Source organism: Protopterus annectens, chromosome 9.part0 (assembly GCF_019279795.1).
Source record: "Protopterus annectens isolate FY-2018-M chromosome 9.part0, PAN1.0, whole genome shotgun sequence".
Classification (NCBI taxonomy): Eukaryota; Metazoa; Chordata; order Ceratodontiformes; family Protopteridae; genus Protopterus; species Protopterus annectens.
The window spans coordinates 1,803,282,772-1,803,303,060 of record NC_056743.1 but is presented as its reverse complement, the minus strand read 5'-3'; the positions used below and the strand labels follow the sequence as shown (position 1 = coordinate 1,803,303,060).

Here is a 20,289-nt window from a genome sequence, read left to right as displayed (position 1 = left end):
TTGAGACAACTTTATTCAAGAAGGAATAGGAAAAAGTTTTATAACCTATCATACACGGAGTATAAAGCGCTTAAACAGTTAGAAGAAAATAATAGTTTAGTTATTAAACAAGCAGATAAAGGAGGTGCCATTGTAGTAATGGATATAAATAGATATATGGAAAAGTTTAGAGGTATTTTAGCAGACCTTTAACTTTTAAGGAATTAACTTTTAACGAAGTCAAAAAATGTATTGCAGATGTTAATATGACAGTTTATGAACTACAGCTTAGTTAAGATATAACTATTGATCTTTTTAATTATTTATCTGTACCATGTCCTAGGATACCACAAGTTTATGGTATCCCTAAAATACACAAGTGCTTGGATGACCCACCCCTGAGACCTATAGTCTCAGGTAATGGATGGGTAACAGAACCAATATCAAAGTATTTGCAATTACAATTGGGTAAATATTTGAATAAATGTCCAAGTATATTGAAAGATACTATTAACTTCCTATTTGATTTATATAGTTGGCATGAAGAGAATGTTGGGAAAACTTTTATGTTTGTGACATTGGATATCACCTCATTATTTACAGTAATCCCAAATGAATATGGGTTGGATGCCATACTATGTTTTCTTACTAGTGAAACTGGCATGCAAGCAGCACCGGAAATAGAAAATATCTGTGCTTTGTTAGATGTGGTATTGACAAAGAATGTGTTTATTTTTTATAGAAAACCATTCTTGCAGCTAACTGGGGTAGCAATGGGCACCCCAGTAGCAAATACGTATGCGAATTTAGTGCTATATCAGTGGGAGAAGCAATCTGTACTGAATGACTATAATGGTTTAAACACTAAAGTTAAATTTTACAGAAGATTTGTAGGTGATTGTTTTTTTTATTTGGGATGGCAATAGTGAGGAGCTGGAAAATTATATAGTATATTTAAATGCCACGACGAATTTTCTAAAATTTAAAATGTCTTTCTCAGCAGATAGTATAGTGTTTTTGGACATTCAATTATATAAGAAAGCGGATAGAATAGAGTCAATGATATATAAGAAAGAAGTAAATGCTAATAGATACATTAGGATACATTAGAAGGAATAGCATGCACGCACCACATACTTTTAAAGGTGTTCTAAAAGCACAACTAATAAGGGCCAGTAAGTTTAATACAGAGGAGAATAATTTTATACTCCAAGCAAATGAAATGATGCGAGAGTTTATAAGAAATGGCTACTCTACTCAATATGTAGATGCCATATATGAAGAGGTAAGAATAGGAAGAAAGGATAAGTATAAACCAGTCTTTGGTAGAGATACAGTACAGTCAGTACAAGATGTAGACAAGAATGACAAAGTAATTAGGTATATTACTACGTTTAATGCAAATACTAGAGATATATGTAATATTATAGAAAAGAAGTGGCTCATACTGTTGGCTATGCCAGAGATTAAAGATTTAATAGGTATGAAACCTAGATTTTCTTACAGGAATTTGGAGACATTGAAGCAGAAATTGTGCTATAAGGTTTTTAAAGAAGAAAGAGTTGTATACCAGCATAAAAATGCAACATTGAAATGTTACAATTGTAGCTGTTGTGCTGATATTTATGAAAAACAAATAACTTTGAACATCCTATTACTAAAGAAAAATATGAATTTAAATGCTCAGCCAATTGTAACACATCTCAATTAGTGTATTTAGCAACGTGTACAGTTTGCACAGCATTTTATGTTGGTAAGACAACTAGGAAACTAAGGGAGCGTATCGTAGAACACAAGTCCGAGATTAGAAGAAATGTGGTGACAAATGCATTAAGTAAGCATGCTATGGATAATAATACACATACTTTTAAGTTTAGAGGTATAGGAGTAATAGACATATGTACTAGGGGAGGAGATATGAATAACATTTTAGAATTAAAATAATATGAATAGATCATTAGACTGCAGGCAGATGTTATACCAGGTTTGAATAGTACTCTCAGTTTAAAACCTATATTAATTAAAAGGCAGAGAGAGAGAATATATAAGAATGCAATTTTTATATTACAGTTTTTAGTAAATTGAATATGGTTATATGATTTTACAATAATGTGTATATTTGTCATATAAAAATGTGTACACATGGAGAATATGTGTGTGTGTGTGTGTGTGTGTGTGTGTGTGTGTGTGTGTGTGTGTGTGTATGTGTGTGTGTGTACATATATGTATTAATGAAATAAATATATATATGTTTTAAATGTTTTTTAAAAAAATGATGATAGTTATTTTTGAATGAAATAATTTAAATATTTAATTGTTAGTTAATGATGTTAGGCTGGCTGAATCATGTGAATTTAATGGAATCTCTACTTAATTGTTGATGAGACTCATTTATTCTATGTACTGATGAAGGGTGGTTAACCCGAAAGCTTTACTTATTAAATCTTTTTGGCGTTTAGGTGTGTTTTTGGAATATTTTTGTGCAGTTTCACCAGGAGTTTAACTATAGCTGTATCACAGTGCCACCTTCTTATATCTGTGTAATGCAGTGACACTGACAGCTGTATCACCGTCCCACCTTCTTACATCTGTGATTCAGTGACACTGACTGCTGTACCACTGTGCCACCCTCTTATATCCGTGAGGCAGCAAAACTGACAGTTGTACCACTGTGCCACTCTCTTATGTCATAACTGTGAGACTATGACACTGATGGCTGTACCACCTTCTTATGTCATAACTGTGCGACAGTGACACCATCTGCAACTTTCTATACAATATTAGTTCCTCTGAAAAGAGAGACTTTCCTTAGCAGTACTCCCAGACAATCTGAAACCACTAATTAGGTACAGTACTGAAAAGTCTCTTCTGAATTCATCACCCAGGTAGAGGAGACTTTTTTCCTTATAGATTTGTACATATCCTAAAAAGGTTTTTACTAAAGCAGGAAAAGATATACCCTAAAGTTTAGTAAAGGAAATGCAGGGGATTGTTAAAACACACTATCTGCACAAAGATTTTCTCACGTATCATTGCATTTTAGATAGTTGTATGTATAATTCTCCTATACAGCATTTAATCATAAGCATGGGATGTGGTTACTTCCTCCATTTCATTTAATCTGAGGCTAAGCTCTCTCTCTCTTATCTAAAGAATAATCATGTTTTATTGTCAATACTGTTAAATTTTGTTCTAAATTATATTTATCTCTGTACAAAGCATTTTAATGTTTTATTTCTTGATGCTTTTTTTAACCAGTCTTTTAATTCCACTGTTTTCAGTTTGCAACCTGAGTCATGCTCCCACTAGCACTAATCTGAAACCTAACTTCATTGATTTGCAAGTTCAAAGGGCACATGAAAGTAGAGAAACATCATCAGCATTCTACAGAAACCAAGAAATTGCTTGCAAATTCACCCTAGCCCACTTTTATCAGTAATTACCAACTTTATAAAATACATAAAAAAAAAAAAAAAAACTTAAACTCCATAAACGCCCAAAAACAGCCTGTTAATTTATTGATTTATAAACTTATCTCCTACAAACGGACACCACTGTATCTCCTCTCAGGCCAATATTTTACTAATAAACCATATAAGTCTGATAGAGACTAGCTACCATGATTTACAAACTGATAAATCTCAAGCAATACTCTTTGCTTACCAAGAAACTAAAACCACAAAGTCATTTCAAAGCATGAACCTCAACAATTTCTTAAGTTATCTCCCTCAGCTTGTCTATAATATCCAGTTTCCACTTATACAGCCTTTTGCATAGCAGGCCCCAAACTCAGGAACACCTTCTGAACATATATCAAAAATAACCTGAGCTTAACGTACTTCATGTACACCCTAAATTTCCATAAAGTCAATCAAAAGCTCCTGCTTTTATCTAAACAGTGTTCACTTGCCTAAACACAGGGCACCTTGAATGCTCACAATAAACATCTGAACACTCCAGCTTTTTGTCTCATATTTTTGGCTTGTTCCTCATAAAATGTGTGGTTCTCTGGCAAATCACAGCGGACTGGAGTCACTAAATAATGACTTACATTTCAGTTTCAAACTTAATATCCTTCAGAAAATGCATGCTAACAGAAATGCTGTTATTCTAGCAACTTTTAAAGTTTATAAGATCAATATTTAAAATCTGTCCCTATTTTTGGGTCTTTGCCCCCCCCACTATTTTAGACTTTGCCAAGATTTCTTATGCTAAGAGTTTGAAAGGTATGGCTCACAAATATATTGGTACCATATAGAAAATTACTCTGAAATGACTCCAACTCAGTTATGTAACGAAGCTGTACAATTCCAAATTCTCCATACATTATTAATGCAGTCACCATCTTAAACTGCAAGCATACATTATTGATTGAGTACTCCAAATTAACATGTCGGCCTCTGCTTTCCTGAGTTACATGTACATGGAAGTCTGCAAAATTGTTTCAATCAATGAACCTGCCATTGTTAGTATCCTTGTTTCCTTTACACACAGCAAGCTTTTGGCTGAAAACTGACCCTTATGATTCTGTCTACCCACTTTAATTAATAAATAAAATAAAATGCCAGTAAATGCCATAACAGGTATTTACTTACATCTGGATGCTACAGTTGTAACTTTTCATCCAACGGTTAAAATCAAAACAGGTTTGATTTACTGTTAAGAGTATAACAGTAGGATAACTCCAACACCTCAGCAATGTAGTGTCATCCACAGAACTTTATAGATGAAAACCTAGTTTTGTGGTGAGGTGGAAGTGAAAAAACCTGGCTTGTGTTCCACTTGGGGTTTGTACTCTTAAAGTAGTGGGGACTAACTGCTGTACAATATCATACAGATCATTCACACAGCATTTATTCTGTGTAAGGAATTTCTGTAGGGGTCGCCATGTAATGAGAAACATACGAGTGCACAATGTTAAATCATATGTGCTAAATGCAGATTGGACCATTGTATCCCTATGTGAGAAACACCTGAGTTCCAGCTCAAGTATTAACACACTAGGTTCTCTAGAGTCACATCACTTAACTTTGAGCATCTAATATAAGACAATCAGGAGGCAAAAGTTATAATGTTTGACAGTGCCTTCCCTCTTGGCTGCTTATTATCTTTCAAGAAAGAAATCAAAACAAGAGTACTCAGTATGAAAGTTTAAAGGTATTGCATGGAAGACGCAATGAAGCATTCATCTACATGAATGGTAGTGGAAAGCTGGAAGAGTTTTGCTGATGGAGTAGTAATGGGACCTAAGAACTACTGAGCAGAATGCAGTGTGTTGGTTATGCGGGATGAAACAATGTGCAGAATAAGTAGGGTCTGTAATGTTTGTAACAGGTACACAGATGTGCATAGTGGGAGGAGTGGGCAATCGTTTTTATCTCATAGCAGAATCTATTATCATATTTTAACATTAAGCCAAGAAGTATAGTGATCAATCTGAGCTACTGTGTTACTGCAAGTAACCTGTCCCTCACTGTGTTCTGTGACTTGTCCATCTTTTTGTCACCATGGTCTATGCATGTGCATGTGCACTTAACAATGTATGTTGCGCACTTAACAATGTATGTTGTGCACTTAACAATGTACGTTGTGCACTTAACAGTGTACATATTCTGCCTCCACTGTGATGCCAGCAAAGTTCAGGCCTGAAGTTCATGTTCACTACATTTCCAAACAAACAAATCACCGAATATGCTCCTCTCCCACCACCAAATGAAAAGTCCTGCCTTACACCGATCATTAGTGCCCCATCTCATGTCCCATACTAGTGTGTCTCTAAGGCAACGGGTGACAACACTACACCACACATCCTGTACTGCATCATATTTCTCTGCATTTATGTTTTGACAAAATATGCTGCTGCTAAACATAACATGGTTCAGCGTTTAATATCACTGTCCACAAGCAGTGATATTAAACGCTGAGAAGACCAAAACTTGTAAAATGATAATACATAGAAGAACAGACATCTTACCAACCATCAGGGAATTTGAGCTGCCACAGTGAAATCTGATTCAAGTACTTCTGCCAAGGGGAGGCTACCCTGCAGTCCTACATCCTTGCTACATAAATATTTCTACTATGACTTCTGGGAAAACCAAGTATTCCTACCCCAGTCAAGGTTATGCAGTCCTGGAATATTTAGGCAGCAGAGCAATAGGGGCATAACCTCTTAACAAACACACACACACATGGTGCAGATGTGCTTCTCCCCCTGCAGAAACACATGGATATTGTATGTGGTCTTGTTATGATACAATGTGTAGATAATTGGTTAGAAATGCATAATTACTGTGCATGTTTACCTTGATATTCCAAATGTTAACACATTGTGTTTTGTATGTTTCATCCACTGATTTTAGACTTCCAATGCTCTGACAAAACCATGTGATAACATCTCCACTAAATGATGCCTACTTTGTCATTAATGTTCTGTCTTCCTCCATACAGGTGCACACAAATTCACTTAGTTATTCTTAAATCATCAGACAACATAAAGCTCAGTATGTGAAAACAATTATTAAAGTAAATCAGGTTAGTTATAAAAAAAGAGACTCCAAAAATGTTTCTCTACTGAGCCAAGATCATATCTTTGTGCTGACTTGCTTTCAGATTACATTTTGCCTATCACTAGCTTGCTGACTGACAGCAGACTGGTTCACTCCCCATCCATGTAATCAAGCAAAAGCAGGCAACCGAATAAAAAAAAAGCAAGCCACATAATGGATCTCCTGAGTAAAGATGCTCTAAACTCACATGACCTGTGTGATGCTCCAGCCATGTGTTATATCCTGCAAGCTGGTTATATCCTTCATTTTTATTACTTAGCATTTCCTGTCTCACATCTATGTTATCAGCTCAGTTTTTACTGCAGCACCTGCTGTAAGGCCAAACACCGGTCATTTGTTTTCAAAAAGATTAAAGATATCATCTGACACTAGGCTCATAATGAACAGTGCCTGGAATGTTCTAAGTACTCAGCTGTGGTGGGAGATTAGTGTACAAGTAGAACATTGTTAGTATTGCGTGACCCAGCCCCTGAATAATGTACAAGTTTGCATTCAAATAAAATACATCTAAAAAAATCCCACCAGGCACCTAGCTCCAAATGTACAAACTCAGATTTTCACTTTATTCTCCAGCACGTTTCAGTGGGACATGAGCCTGTGTCTTCCTTCTTATCCTCACAACAGCTCTAGCTTTCTACTTAATGGTTCCCATCTCATTCAGTATTAAAACACCGACTACCCCAGATTAGCATTAACAACTATGAATGACATGTTGCCATACTGGATTCAATGATTGACAGGACAAAGTACTGAAGATAAGGTACTTGCCTACAGGAGCTTCCCCACCAAACCAATGGAGTACACATTCAGTTAACCTATATGCATACAGCTTACTGACAATATACTGATGAGTTAGGAGACCTTGACCCCCTACTAGTTCTAGAAATGTAGCCCAGGTCTTCACCACCTTCTCTGTCATGCAGTGCTCCCATTGGTCACTTCTATATCTCCCATCCAACTGCTACTGACAGTCTCTTCTCACTCCCTCTGGCCTATTTCACCTCCATGTTCTCCACTTGTCTCTGTCCATACAATGAGTCAGCATCATACCCTTTCTCTTTGCTACTATATATTTACTACTTTTTGTTGAAGGAGTTGGTCCTATCAGGCCTACGTCCCATTTCCAGGGGAGACTGACCTGATGTTTATAATCTCTTCTTCTTTTCTATGTATCCATGTCAGCTAAGCCATTCCTCATGTTCTAATCCTTCCAGTTCTTCACACCATTTTTGTAAATACAATTAATGCTTTCTATTAGCCGAGGATCTCTGTCTATGGCTGCTAAAACTAGACATACACATAAGCTTACCACCTCTTAGCACAAGAAATCTGGACAAAGCCTAAAATAATGGGGGAAACAATAGTTGCTACAATAACAGGATTTGTGTTAGCATGCATTTTGTGAAAGATATGGCATTTGAAACCCAAATGGATGACATTATTTACTAACATCAATACTTCCTGATTTACCAGAAAACCGCAAATTTTATGAGGAACAGACCAAAAATGTGAGGCAAAAATCTAGACATTCTGAGAAAATCTGGACAGTTGAGAGGTATGTTTGCACTATACAAAAATAACCTCAGCATCTCTGAAGTTCAGCCTGCTGATTACACAGGTCAGCAATTCCAGCACCTTACTAAGCTTTGTTACTGTCCCTTCATGTGGTTATTAAGATTTTGCCTCCAGATTACCTCTCCTCCTAGCTTATATGAACCTAAATATCTGCAGTTATTTATATGGTTGTCCAGCAACTTGCATTACACTTCAAAGACCGGCCAGTCTTGAGCTAAAACCAACTATAATATCTGATGCACACCAAACACCATGATACCTTTCCAGAGAGTTCCGCTATCGCTACCGCTCTATTTTTCTAGTCAGCCATTTTCCTGTCCTTCTCACCATTTTTCATCCTGTTCCACATTCTGAAATATATCGTGGTTACACCTCCCTTATCATTTCACACTGTAACGTGCAGTTTCTGGAAGTGTCACATAAACATAAAAATTAGTTATCAGGTAAATGTATGCTTGATTGTGCTGTAGACCCAGAACATGATGGTAGACATATTCGTCAAAGACAAAAAAAATAAATAAATAAAAATAAACAAACAGAATAGCACCTTCCATTGTTTGTTGATAAAATGTCCCTGCAGTACATTCCAAAGTGCGCAACGTTAATCATATCGTACAGTGGGAGACACATTTAAAGTAAAACAGATCGTGAACCAGTCTAGCCATATTAGTGGCCTAATCCAGGATTATTATTAGATATTTTTCTTGTTTACTGTCTACTCAGGGGAACAAGCTCACCCTATGGCTGCTTCCCCCTTCTCTCGCTGAACACTTCAACCTACCATTTTAATCCCTCCCTTTTCTTTCATACTACTGTTTACTGTAACAGGTCCTCCAGTGGCCCAATTATTTTTCTGGCTTTGTCTCTTATTTTTGAGCAAATAAGTTGAGAACTAATGGTTTGCAGTGTAGGAAGAATTGATAAACTCACTTTTTACAGGAAGTCGTCCTAAATCTGGTGAAATCTGCTCTATTTATTATGAGAAACGCCATATAGTGTCAGTGTGTAGACTTTAGTTATTTTATTGCACATTTCTTAATAGGGTAAGTGGGCTGGTCTGTGGACCCTTTTCAGCTATGACATGGACAACAAGGAGAAGAGTAAATAGATATGTGTACATATATAAATATTGGAATATTCAGTGCACATTATCAACCATCTTTTTTTTCTGAAGAAACCAGAGTACCCAGAAACTCTTGTGGCGAGAACACATGGGCTTCAAACCTAGGTCCTTGGAACTGTAAAAGAGAGATGTTCTCAGTGCTCTTGGTACAGATTAAGATATGGCGTTTGGTATCGTATTGTGATACAGGAGCTATGTTTGTCTCAGGTGGTACACTCAAAGTTTGGTCATGAAACTGATAGCATGCTTGTTTACAATTACAGATTATGTCAAGTTTCACTTAACTACACATTAATCTTGTTGACAGGAAATGCAGGAGTCACAGGCCAAGCACATTATATTGTCAAGTTCCTTTACTAGCAGTTACGGAATGGATGTAACTTTATACAACACATTTTCTAGTATGCTGTAAGAAGTGAACTTTACAACCCAGAAGCAGCTGTCATCCACAGTTAGAAACGAGTGAAAGAAAATGCTGAAACATTCACCTCATGACACTGATTCGCTGACACATATCTGCAAAGTCATATTAAATGCCAAAAATGCTGTAGTATTGCGATGTGCTGCATATTACATACACAAAAAAAAAGATCAGACAGCTTTTTCAATATGCTACAAGTGAGCCAAAATACACAAACTCATTCAACTCTGCTGCCATTAAGATGTTTGAGCAGAAAATTATGACTTGCCCAGTCCTATATCTCAGTTATTGAAAATACAGGCCTACAGCAACACATCTTTCAAGTGTCCCTCATTTACCTGGGATATCCTGGACCATGGCTCAAAATTTAGCTCTGTCCCTCCTAAACCTAATTAAAACTGTCAATTTTAGAAGAAAAGGTGAAGGAGTATACTTACTAAATAATGCCAATAGTTACTTACAGACTTTTTTTACTTCAGAAAATGCATTTTATTATTCTACAGATGCCTCAAGTTACTAGTACAAATATTTTAAAATAAGTGTTCCTGATTATTTCTGAATTTATCCCTGATTCTGGAGATAAGAAGATGACAACTGAGCGACAGTGTGCAAACAAAAGCTGTGGAATTCTGCAAGTGTACTGACCACTGGGTGAAGTGATAGATTAGCACTGAAAGCCACTAAGCAAGAAAAGGATCTAGAAATAATCCTGGTTTATGTAACTGATATGTGGCTGGACATAATCGTGTTTTGGTTCTGTAGCAGGCTCACTCCTGAACTTTTGGCACTTGTAATGCAGAATGCCAACACCCCTAGAAAAAAAGACTGACAAGCCCCATGCATCCCTGCACCCTCCAGAACTTATAGCATCCTTGCACCCTCCAGAACGTATACATACTAATTCTGAACTCACCATAGCTCAGAGAAAAAGGGAATATTCTGAGAAATGGCCATCTCAGACTTAATATATATAAGTCTGTTTTTTTCAGCCATTAAGTCTCAGTATTACAGGACTCACTAAATTAGGTCCTGACATTTCAAATGTTTGCCTTTACGGTACAATCAGACAGTATGTTGTTTCGTGGCTATCACTATCCCCAGGTGGTTCCATAAATTCAAGCAGATATTTGGGGTAGCCATTAATACCAAGTCAAAAAATCTGCAAATGACTCAAAGCTATTGTCTGCTGTTGGCTCAACAGCCCAAGGACAGGGTAGTCATGCCCCAAGAGGTCAGTCGGGGGTCAGGGAAGGAAGATAAAAAACAATAGGATAGATGGTCAGCTGTTGTACATCAAGAGCGGAGAACAACGACAATCTTACCTGTTGAACGATCACCTTTTGTGGAGTCCAGCAGACAGCGAGTACAGTGGACAAAACTCATTTAGTGTACACTTGACAACTACTCTAATTGTGATACAGCATGGAGGTAGTAGGAAACACAGAAACACCCTCACTGCTGTCTCTTCAGTTAAAATGGCTAATGGTAATGTTAGTACAACACAACAAATAAACAAATTTTTCTCTCCATTTATGCATCTGTTTTCTCTACAGCTCCTTGGTCTCAAGCACTGACCTCCTCACAGGAGGATTATATTTGTGGAGGGAATGAGAATATGACAGGCAACAGGAGACATGAGATGGGAAGAGGTGTCACTGGATACAGAAGTAAAAGTGAAAAAATAGAACTACAGGCCAATGTTACTTCTGTGAATTCTTTCCTTATGTGTCTAGGAGGTGTAGAACCTGGATACCTCCTGGACCTATAAGGACAGATAGTCTGATAGTAGTGGGTCAACACAGATACCAGAAAGGATACAGCATGACTACAGCCCTGCACGTTTGACATAATGAAAAGAAACATTAGAAGTAAGCTTATCTGCACTGTTTTTGTATAGACATCTTAGGCATCAATCTGCCAATTCTGAACTAGAGTTTATGCACCTTGCAATATTCTCTACTGCAGATGTTGTACTTACTTTGCTTAACAGATAGTCTGTTTAGAAGGGAATAACTGGATTCACTGCAGGCTATCTCATTTTATGCAAACGGCTGACAGCAAAGTCCATTAAAGCCTGATGCCTGTACCTTAGAAATTTTCAAAATCTCTTTTCACTAGCTGTATCATTACGGATAACATAGCCAAAACAAAGATAAATTTACTACAACAGAAGGAGATTTAGGGCTCCTGCAGAAAACACCACTGCAAGTCACTGCAAGGGGAATACAGCAGGCACAGTTATGACGGCAACTGTCCTCCATTAGTATGATGAAATGCCATTTGTGACTCAAAAAATACTTGCTGTCAAACCTAGACTGACTGTGGGAAAAGCAACCTTCCCTATATCAACCTGGACTCTGGAATAAACTCCCTCAGTCACCTGCATTTTAAGTGCAGAGATGTATTGTGGATCTGCCTGTCCCTGCAGATAATAAATGAATACCGATACAGATTGTAATACCCGAGTACAGGCTTGTGCAAAGTCAGACAATTTTAATTCGCTATATTATTCTCTATGAATTAACTATGATCTTCCGTTTCTTTAGTAAACATTCACCTTTACAGCAGAAAATAGTCAAAAATGACAATTATACTCACCTACTTGCATAATAAACACATATTACATTATAACAATAGTGACTGATAAAGGGAAGGAAACCTTGATTAGATCACCACTCTAAGTGCACCATCAACTGTTCTGAATGGAAAAAGTACAGTTTTGTACCTACCTTAAATGTAGATGTTCGAGTGCTCATACAGCTGCAGTCATTACAGATGGGTTATCCTGCCGTCAGGCGGGTCCTCGGTCGGCCGAATTCCAAAGTCTAGGTCCGGCGTCAGTTGTCGTCACTTCTTCCCTGACGTCAGTGCGGCAGGGGTATAAAAGAGGCAGCCGACGCCATTTTCTTCAGTTTTTCTTGCCCCAGATGTCAGGTGCCCCCAGAAGGAAGGCAAAACATAAATTTATGCAAACATGCAATATAGAATAATCAAAAAACAGTAGTTGCAAGCAAATACACCATAAGAGAATACCCCAAATAGGTTGTATGATAAGGTGTTTGTCATAAGGCCTGTCCTAAGAGGGGATGGAGGGTAACCTGGACTGCAGCTGTATGAGCACTCGAACATCTACATTTATGGTAGGTACAAAACTGTACTATGTTCATCGTGCATACAGCTGCAGTCATTACAGATGGGAAGAATCCCAAAGCTAAGTAAGGGTGGTAGGCACCAAGTGGAACTAGGAGCAGCTAGGATGCCCTGCAGGACTGCTGTGGCAAAACCCACTCTAGATTTAGAGAATAGTGGAAGGTGATAGTGCTTGGAGAAAGTGTGCACTGAACTCCAAGTGGCTGCTTCCAAAATGTCCTTGGTAGGGACCCCCCTGAGGAAGGCTGCAGAGGTAGCTGTGGCCCTGGTGGAGTGGGATCTGATGCATGCAGGCACAGTTTTTCCATGAAATGAGTAACAAAAGCGTATGCAGTGGGCTATCCATTTTGAAATTGTCTGTTTGGAAATAGCCTTTCCTTGAGCACCTGTAGCATAGGACACAAAGAGTTGCTCGGATTTCCTGAATGGCTTTGTCCTGTCCAAATAGTAACGAAGTTGTCTGTGAATGTCCAAGGAATGTAGTAGTCTTTCCCCTTTGTTTTGCGGATTAGGATAAAAGGTAGGTAAGTGGATAGTCTGATTTAAAGCTACACTGGATACTACCTTTGGCATAAAGGTAGGGTTGGTTCGTAAGGAAACTCTGTCCTGATGGAAAATGATGAATGGTTGCACAGCCATGAGGGCCTGTAGCTCCGAAACTCTGCGTGCTGAGGTGATAACCAGAAGAAAGGCTGTTTTCCATGACAAGTGTTGTAGTTCTGTTGAGGAAGCTGGCTCGAAGGGAGGAAGGGTCAGCTTTTCCAATACGAAGTTGAGGTCCCAAGCAGGGACTGGTGGTTTCCTTGGGGGTTTTATATTCTTTGCCCCTCTGAGGAACTGCCTTAAGAGAGGGTGAGAGAATAATGGAGGATCTGTGTTGTATTGTGCAGAGATGGCTGAAGCGTGGATCCTGATGGAGGAGAAGGAAAGTCCACTGTTTAACATCTCAGCTAGGTACTGTAAAATTTGAGGTATATTTATTACCCAAGGATTCTGGCCCTTTTCTTGATTCCAGGCACAAAATCGTTTCCATTTGGCGGAGTAGACTTTTCTAGTAGAAGGTCTTCTGGCCTCCAAGATGACATCCTGCACCTCCTTGGAGAGGAGAGTCTGTTGGGGAATCAAGGAATTCTCCATGCAGCTAGATTTAGAGTTTTGAGATGGCTGTGAAGGGTTTTGTAGTTGTGCTGGGACAACAGAAGAGGGACTAGAGGTAGGATCCATGGTGGGGAATGTGTCAGACTCTTCAGGAGCGGATACCAGTGTTGTATTGGCCAGTCTGGAGCAATGAGAATAATTTTCGGCCTCTCTGCTCTGGCTTTTAATAGAACTTTGGGCAGCAGAGGAAGAGGCGGGAAGGCATAGACTGTCAATGTTGTCCAATTGAAAGAAAGTGCGTCCACTTTCCAGGCCTGTGGATGATAGGTCCTTGAACAAAATTTTTTCAACTGGTAATTTCTGTGGGTAGCAAAGAGATCTATGTCTGGCTGTCCCCATGCCTGAGTTATCTTTGAGAAAACTAGAGGATGCAACTTCCATTCGTGTGGATCTGTCATATTTCTGCTTAGGTTTTCTGCCAGTGTGTTTTCCTTCCCTGGCAGGAATTGTGCCTGCAGTTGAATTTGCAATTCCAGTGCTGTGTTCCATAGGGTCATGGCTTGCCTGCACAGGGGGTATGAATGAGTTCCCCCTGTTTGTTTATGTACCACATCACTGTGGTGTTGTCTGTCCTTATCAATAGCTGGCCTGGATGCAGTAGGTCTTTGAAGGTCATAATAGCATTTTGCACGGCTAGCATTTTCTTTTGGTTGATGTGTAGGTGCTTCTCTTTTCGGGACCATTTTCCCTGAATGCACTGATCTGTCATGTGTGCTCCCCAGGCGTAGTCTGAGGCGTCTGTTGTGATGATTTGAGTTGCTTGAGGTACACAGAAAGGGAGACCTGTGTTTCTTTGGCAAGCTTGAGCCCACCACAAAAATTCATTTTGAAGGCATGGAATGAGTGGTATAATTGTTTCCAAGCTGTGGCTGTGTTGAGACCATAAGTTTTTTAGGTACCATTGAAGTTTCTTCATATGCAGCTTTGCACATGGGATTAGTAGGATGCAAGATGCCATGAATCCCAGAGCCTGCAGGACTTTCCTTGCAGTTATCCTGGTGAAAGTAGCCATTTTGCTGAAGTATTGAGACAGTTGCCCTTGTTTGTCTGGTGTGAGGTAGGCCATCTGGGTGGTTGTATTCAAGCTGGCACCCAGGAAAATTATTTGTTGAGAGGGTATTAGTTTTGATTTCTTTTTGTTGACTGTGCATCCCAGGAAGTTCAACAGTTTTATTACAAATGCCAGGTGCTGCAGTAGTATGTCCTTGATGTCTGCTTGGATCAGGCAGTCGTCCAGATATGGGTAGATTTGTATTCCTTGTAGTTTGCAGAAGGTGATTACTGATGCCATGCATTTTGTAAACACTCTGGGCGCAGTAGATAAGCCAAAGGGCAATGCAGAGAATTGGTAATGGGTTGAACCTGCAAGAAATCTGAGGTATCTTCTGCAATCTTGTCTGATAGGGACATGCAGGTATGCCTCCTTGAGGTCCAATGTTACCGCTCCTTGTCCAGCATGGGAAGAAGCTGCTGTAATGTGAGCATCTTGAATTTTGGCACCTGTAGATATGTGTTTAGGATGGATAGGTCTAAGACAGGTCTCCAATCTTTGTCTTTCCTTGGTACCAGGAATAGTCTGGAATAAAACCCTTGACCTTGTTCTTTTGCAGGTACCTCTTGAATCGCTTTCATGTCCATGAGAGCTGAAATTTGTTTTTGTGCCTCTGCCCTTTGATTTTGTGGCAGGTTTGGCATGCCTCTCATTTTTGGAAGGGTGTGAAAGTGGAACCTCTAGCCTCTGTCTATAATGTCCAGAATCCATTTGTCTTTTGTAACAACATGCCAATTTTTTGAGAATTATGCCAGTTTTCCGCCCAAAGGTGCTGCCATTAAAGCTTTGCTTGGCAGGTGTAGGGTGAAGTCATTGTGTCTGTTTTCTAAATGACTGTGATCTATCTTCTCCACCTCTTGGGGTTGGTGCTTGCCACTGTCTGGCTCTGAAAGATCCTTGAGGTTGCCCTCTACCCCTTGGGCATCTGTATCTGCCCCTCTGAGGTCTGTCCGTGGCTGGAAAGGACCAATTTTTTGAAGTCCAGTTTCTGCTGAAATGTGGAGGCTGTACCTGCAGGAAATCTTTCACTGTTTGCATTGATTTCGCTTTTTCCTCCATTTTCTTTAGTACTTCCTCAGCTTTAACACCAAACAATACATCTTTTTGAAGAGGTGCATCTAATAATTTAGCTTTGACATGATCTGGTAAGGTTTGCTCTTTGAGCCAAGCATGCCTACGTATAACAGACCCCGTAACAGCAGCTCTACATGAGGCCTCTAAAGCATCAAAACCACACTGCAAGGTATGTTTACCCACTTGCTCTGCACCATGCAACAAATCCTGCAACTCTTTTAAATCTGGTTGTCCTGGTTGTGTCATTTTGCTTTTCAGCTGAGATATCAAAAACTGTTGATACTTTAACATATGGAACTGACAGTTTAATGCCCTCATGGTTAAAGTGGCCAAGGTGTACACCTTTTTCCCCCACCTTTCTAAAGCTCTGGAATCTCTCTCTGAAGGTAATGGGTTTTTAGCAGTAGAGGCCTTAATTCCCTTGGGACCCTGTGAAATAGTTTCTGGGTCAGCAGTATGGCTTTTATATAGGAACTGGTGAGAATCAGGAACCCGGTAATACCTGTCTGGTTTAACAGGAGCTGGAGGCAAAGAATCTGGATTAAGGCTGGCTTCTGTGTGCACATCATCCGATATATCTAAAACAGGAGGGATAGCCAAGGGCCTATGCTGGGGGAGCAGAAGAAATTCCCTGAGCCTTTCTTGCAATCTGAATAATCTTGGCCTTCCCAGTGAAAGTGTTCCCTCAATGTATGCAGGGTTTCCCCAAAAGAGTAGTCCTCAGGGGGGGAGACCGAGGGAATAGACTCTTCTGCATCAGAGTCTTCAAATGGAGAATAGGCATAATCCTGGTCGTCAGATCGTTCTGAAGTAATAGAAGCTTGATCTGAGGAAGGGTAGTCTTCCTCTAATCTGGGCCTTTTGTCAGAGGGGGTTTGAGAACCCCTGATAAGAGTAATCAAATCCTCAGCCATTTTAAGCATCTGCATTTAAGCATGGGGCCTTGAGAGGGGGTCTGAGGACCCTGTTTTTTGGCTTTCATGGCTGCTTTAGATTTAGTGAAAGCTTTAATAGAGAAGGAGGAAGGCCTGAAGACACCTTGAGAAATGGCAGGCCTGTCTAAATTCTGAGTTTCCCCGCCAAGAGTGGCGTCGGTATCTGCAGTAGGAATGGGGACTGTGACCTCGGGTACTGAAGACACCGGTAATGTAGTGTCATCGGTACTTAGGGGCTGCGTAGGCGCCTCGCTGAGCACCGGAGAACCAGTAGTCGGCCTTAGCGTGGTCTCAGTAGACGGTGTGGAGCTCGTATGTCGGTCCTTATCTTTGCGTCTTTTGCTCAAAACTGGAGTCGGAGTATCCGACGACATAATATAATTAATTTTTTTGCCAAAATAGTGAAGGGTGATCTCCGCCCGGCGCTTAATAGTGCGCTTGTTGAATCTAGCACAAAAACGGCAGGCTGAGACGTCGTGGTCTGGGCCTAAGCAAGGTATACAGAAAGAGTGGAAATCCTTATGTGGTATTTGCTTCCCACAAGAAATGCAATTATTAACTTTGTCTGACATCGGTCTGAGGCAAGAAAGGTTTCCCCAATGGGGTACTTAGCTTTCAAGAAGACTTCAGCTGAAATACTTTCGTAAATCTCAGGAGCTGGCCGACCGGCACTTGCGAACTGCTTCTGCTTCGGGCACCGCGCGGCAAGAAAGACAGAAGAAAATGGCGTCGGCTGCCTCTTTTATACCCCTGCCGCACTGACGTCAGGGAAGAAGCGACGACAACCGACGCCGGACCTAGACTTTGGAATTCGGTCGACCGAGGACCCACCTGACGGCAGGATAACCCATCTGTAATGACTGCAGCTGTATGCACGATGAACATCAGGGTTATTATGAGCTTTAAATGAGCTTCATCCTGTAGTGCTAGGTTTGATTCCCCGTACTTCCACTTGCAAACCGTGTGACTCTTAAGCACATTAATTAACCAGACAGTGCTCCCAGGTTGCCTCTAAGAACAGAAACTTGCATCCTGTTGGATTATCTGGCTAAAGAATAAACAAAAGAAAAATCCTCAATAGTGTAACCCAGTAAAGAATCGCCATCAACTCACACCCACTCACACCAACTTAACAAAAAAATGCACGTTGTATATGCAAGAATAAATATTTCAACCCCCACAAGCAAGTGTACCTATATAAACGAAATCCAAAAAATTAAATTTACAAACATTAGAATGAATGCATAAAAATAACTGCAACCAGCCAAACTAACATTAAACTATGTAAACAGTGTAATTAAACTCTAGAACCAACATATCTGAATATAACCCTCATTAGTGTATTAACAATCTACAATAAAACCTTCTGACAGCTATAAGAAAAGATTAAAATTTACCTCAGAATTACAGCAGAAAACTACACAGGAGGCAATTCATTTAAAGAGATGCATAATCCATACAAAGACCCAGTTCAACAGACAGTTGGCACAGTTACTGCAACCCCCCCCCAAAAAAAAACTGTAATCTAAATGAATAAAATCCAGAAAATGAATGGGTTTGATCAATAAACTAAATGTTTTGCAGTGCAGGATAAGGAAACAATTATCCCCTCATCACAGAACAGGTTCTGTAGTCCTACGATCCACAAAATAAGGCATTTGTTTCATTTATCAAACAGCAGGGGCTCAAATATTCCATACGTGTGTGTGTGTGTGTGTGTGTGTGTGTGTGTGTGTGTGTGTGTGAGTATATATCTATATATATATATATATATATATATATATATATATATATATATATATCAAAATGGACTATATTCCACGGGGTAAATGCCTCTTTGATAAAATTCAGCAAGAAAATCAAACCAAGACTGAGGATTACAACGAGGCAGCCAGGCCTTTGGCTGAAAAATTCAAACAGCATATATTCTTCAAACAGAAGGATCCTTCTGTTTGAAGAATATATGCTGTTTGAATTTTTCAGCCAAACGCCTGGTTGCCTTGTTGTAATCCTGAATCTTGGTTTGACTTATATATATATATATATATATATATATATATATATATATATATATATATATATATACATATACATATACATATATGTATATATATATATATATATATATATACACACACACACACACACACACACACACACACACACACACACACACACACATATTATGGATTACTTATAGATACAGACTTCCTGCAATTTGTCAAAGAGAGTTTTGTCACATGGGAATTATTAGTTACTTTTAATCGAATTCTCATATCTCTGACATCCCTGCATTTATACCGGTGATGTTGCAGAACATTGATGGTAAGGAAGTTTCTTCTTATTCTCACTATTTACAACCTCAGTAAATGCAGACGTGGAAGCACTGTTTTAGTATTTACGTTGAATTTGATAGTTTGTGGTTCAATAGATTTTTTTTCCATTGGATTGTGTTTTGATGAATGCTTTGTCAATAACAAGCCATAGTTATACAATGTGTGTGTGTGTGTGTGTGTGTTTGCGTGTAATTGTCTTTTTGGTTTTGCCACCCATTGTCTGTAGGCTTCATACTCCCCCCAACTCTACCTGTGGTACAACTCAATGTCAGACTGAAAGGGTTGACATTCACATGAGAAAAAGTCTGCATGGGATGCCAGTCCTTTAGTCTACAGTAATACATTTTTGTAAATTTCCCCTAAAACTATCCTCAGAAAGAATTCATATGACACTCTAGTTGAGATACACAAGATGCTATTATTAGGAAAACAAAATCCCAGTCTCAAAGAAAATACAATCTCCCTCCCCTGATATTTTACGGCACACTACTTGAAGCACAGAGACCACAAATCCCTCTTCACTTTTCATCACACTGCCTGAAGTAGAAGAATGGTCCACAAACCCCTTCCTCATTTTTACAGCACTGCCTGAAGCAGCTAAATGATCCACAACCCCACTCCTCATTTCACATCACAAATTCTGAAGCAGAAAATGGTCCAATATAACACGTGGAGAACAAGCTTGTAAGTGCCCTACTGGACCACTTCTGTAATCCACAGCACAAGGCATTTCTGCTGAGTAGCGATCTGTCACTCCTGAAACTGTAAAGTTTCAAAACACATACGTGAAACAACACACCAGGCAGTGATGAAACCTGTACTTAAATACCGCATTACATGAAAACTGTTACAAAACAAACTGTATCTGCCAGTTAGAACAAAGCTGATCTCTTACTATTGTGAAACCTTTGTCGGTAT

The 20,289-nt window shown here is 39.2% G+C and overlaps 1 protein-coding gene across 3 annotated transcripts in view; it reads right to left on the bottom strand.

The window, feature by feature from the left end:
- Positions 1-20,289, bottom strand: part of LOC122812274 (sphingosine 1-phosphate receptor 2-like) — a 586,862-nt gene that overhangs the window by 181,698 nt on the left and 384,875 nt on the right. The gene's annotated exons all lie outside the window — the stretch shown is intronic.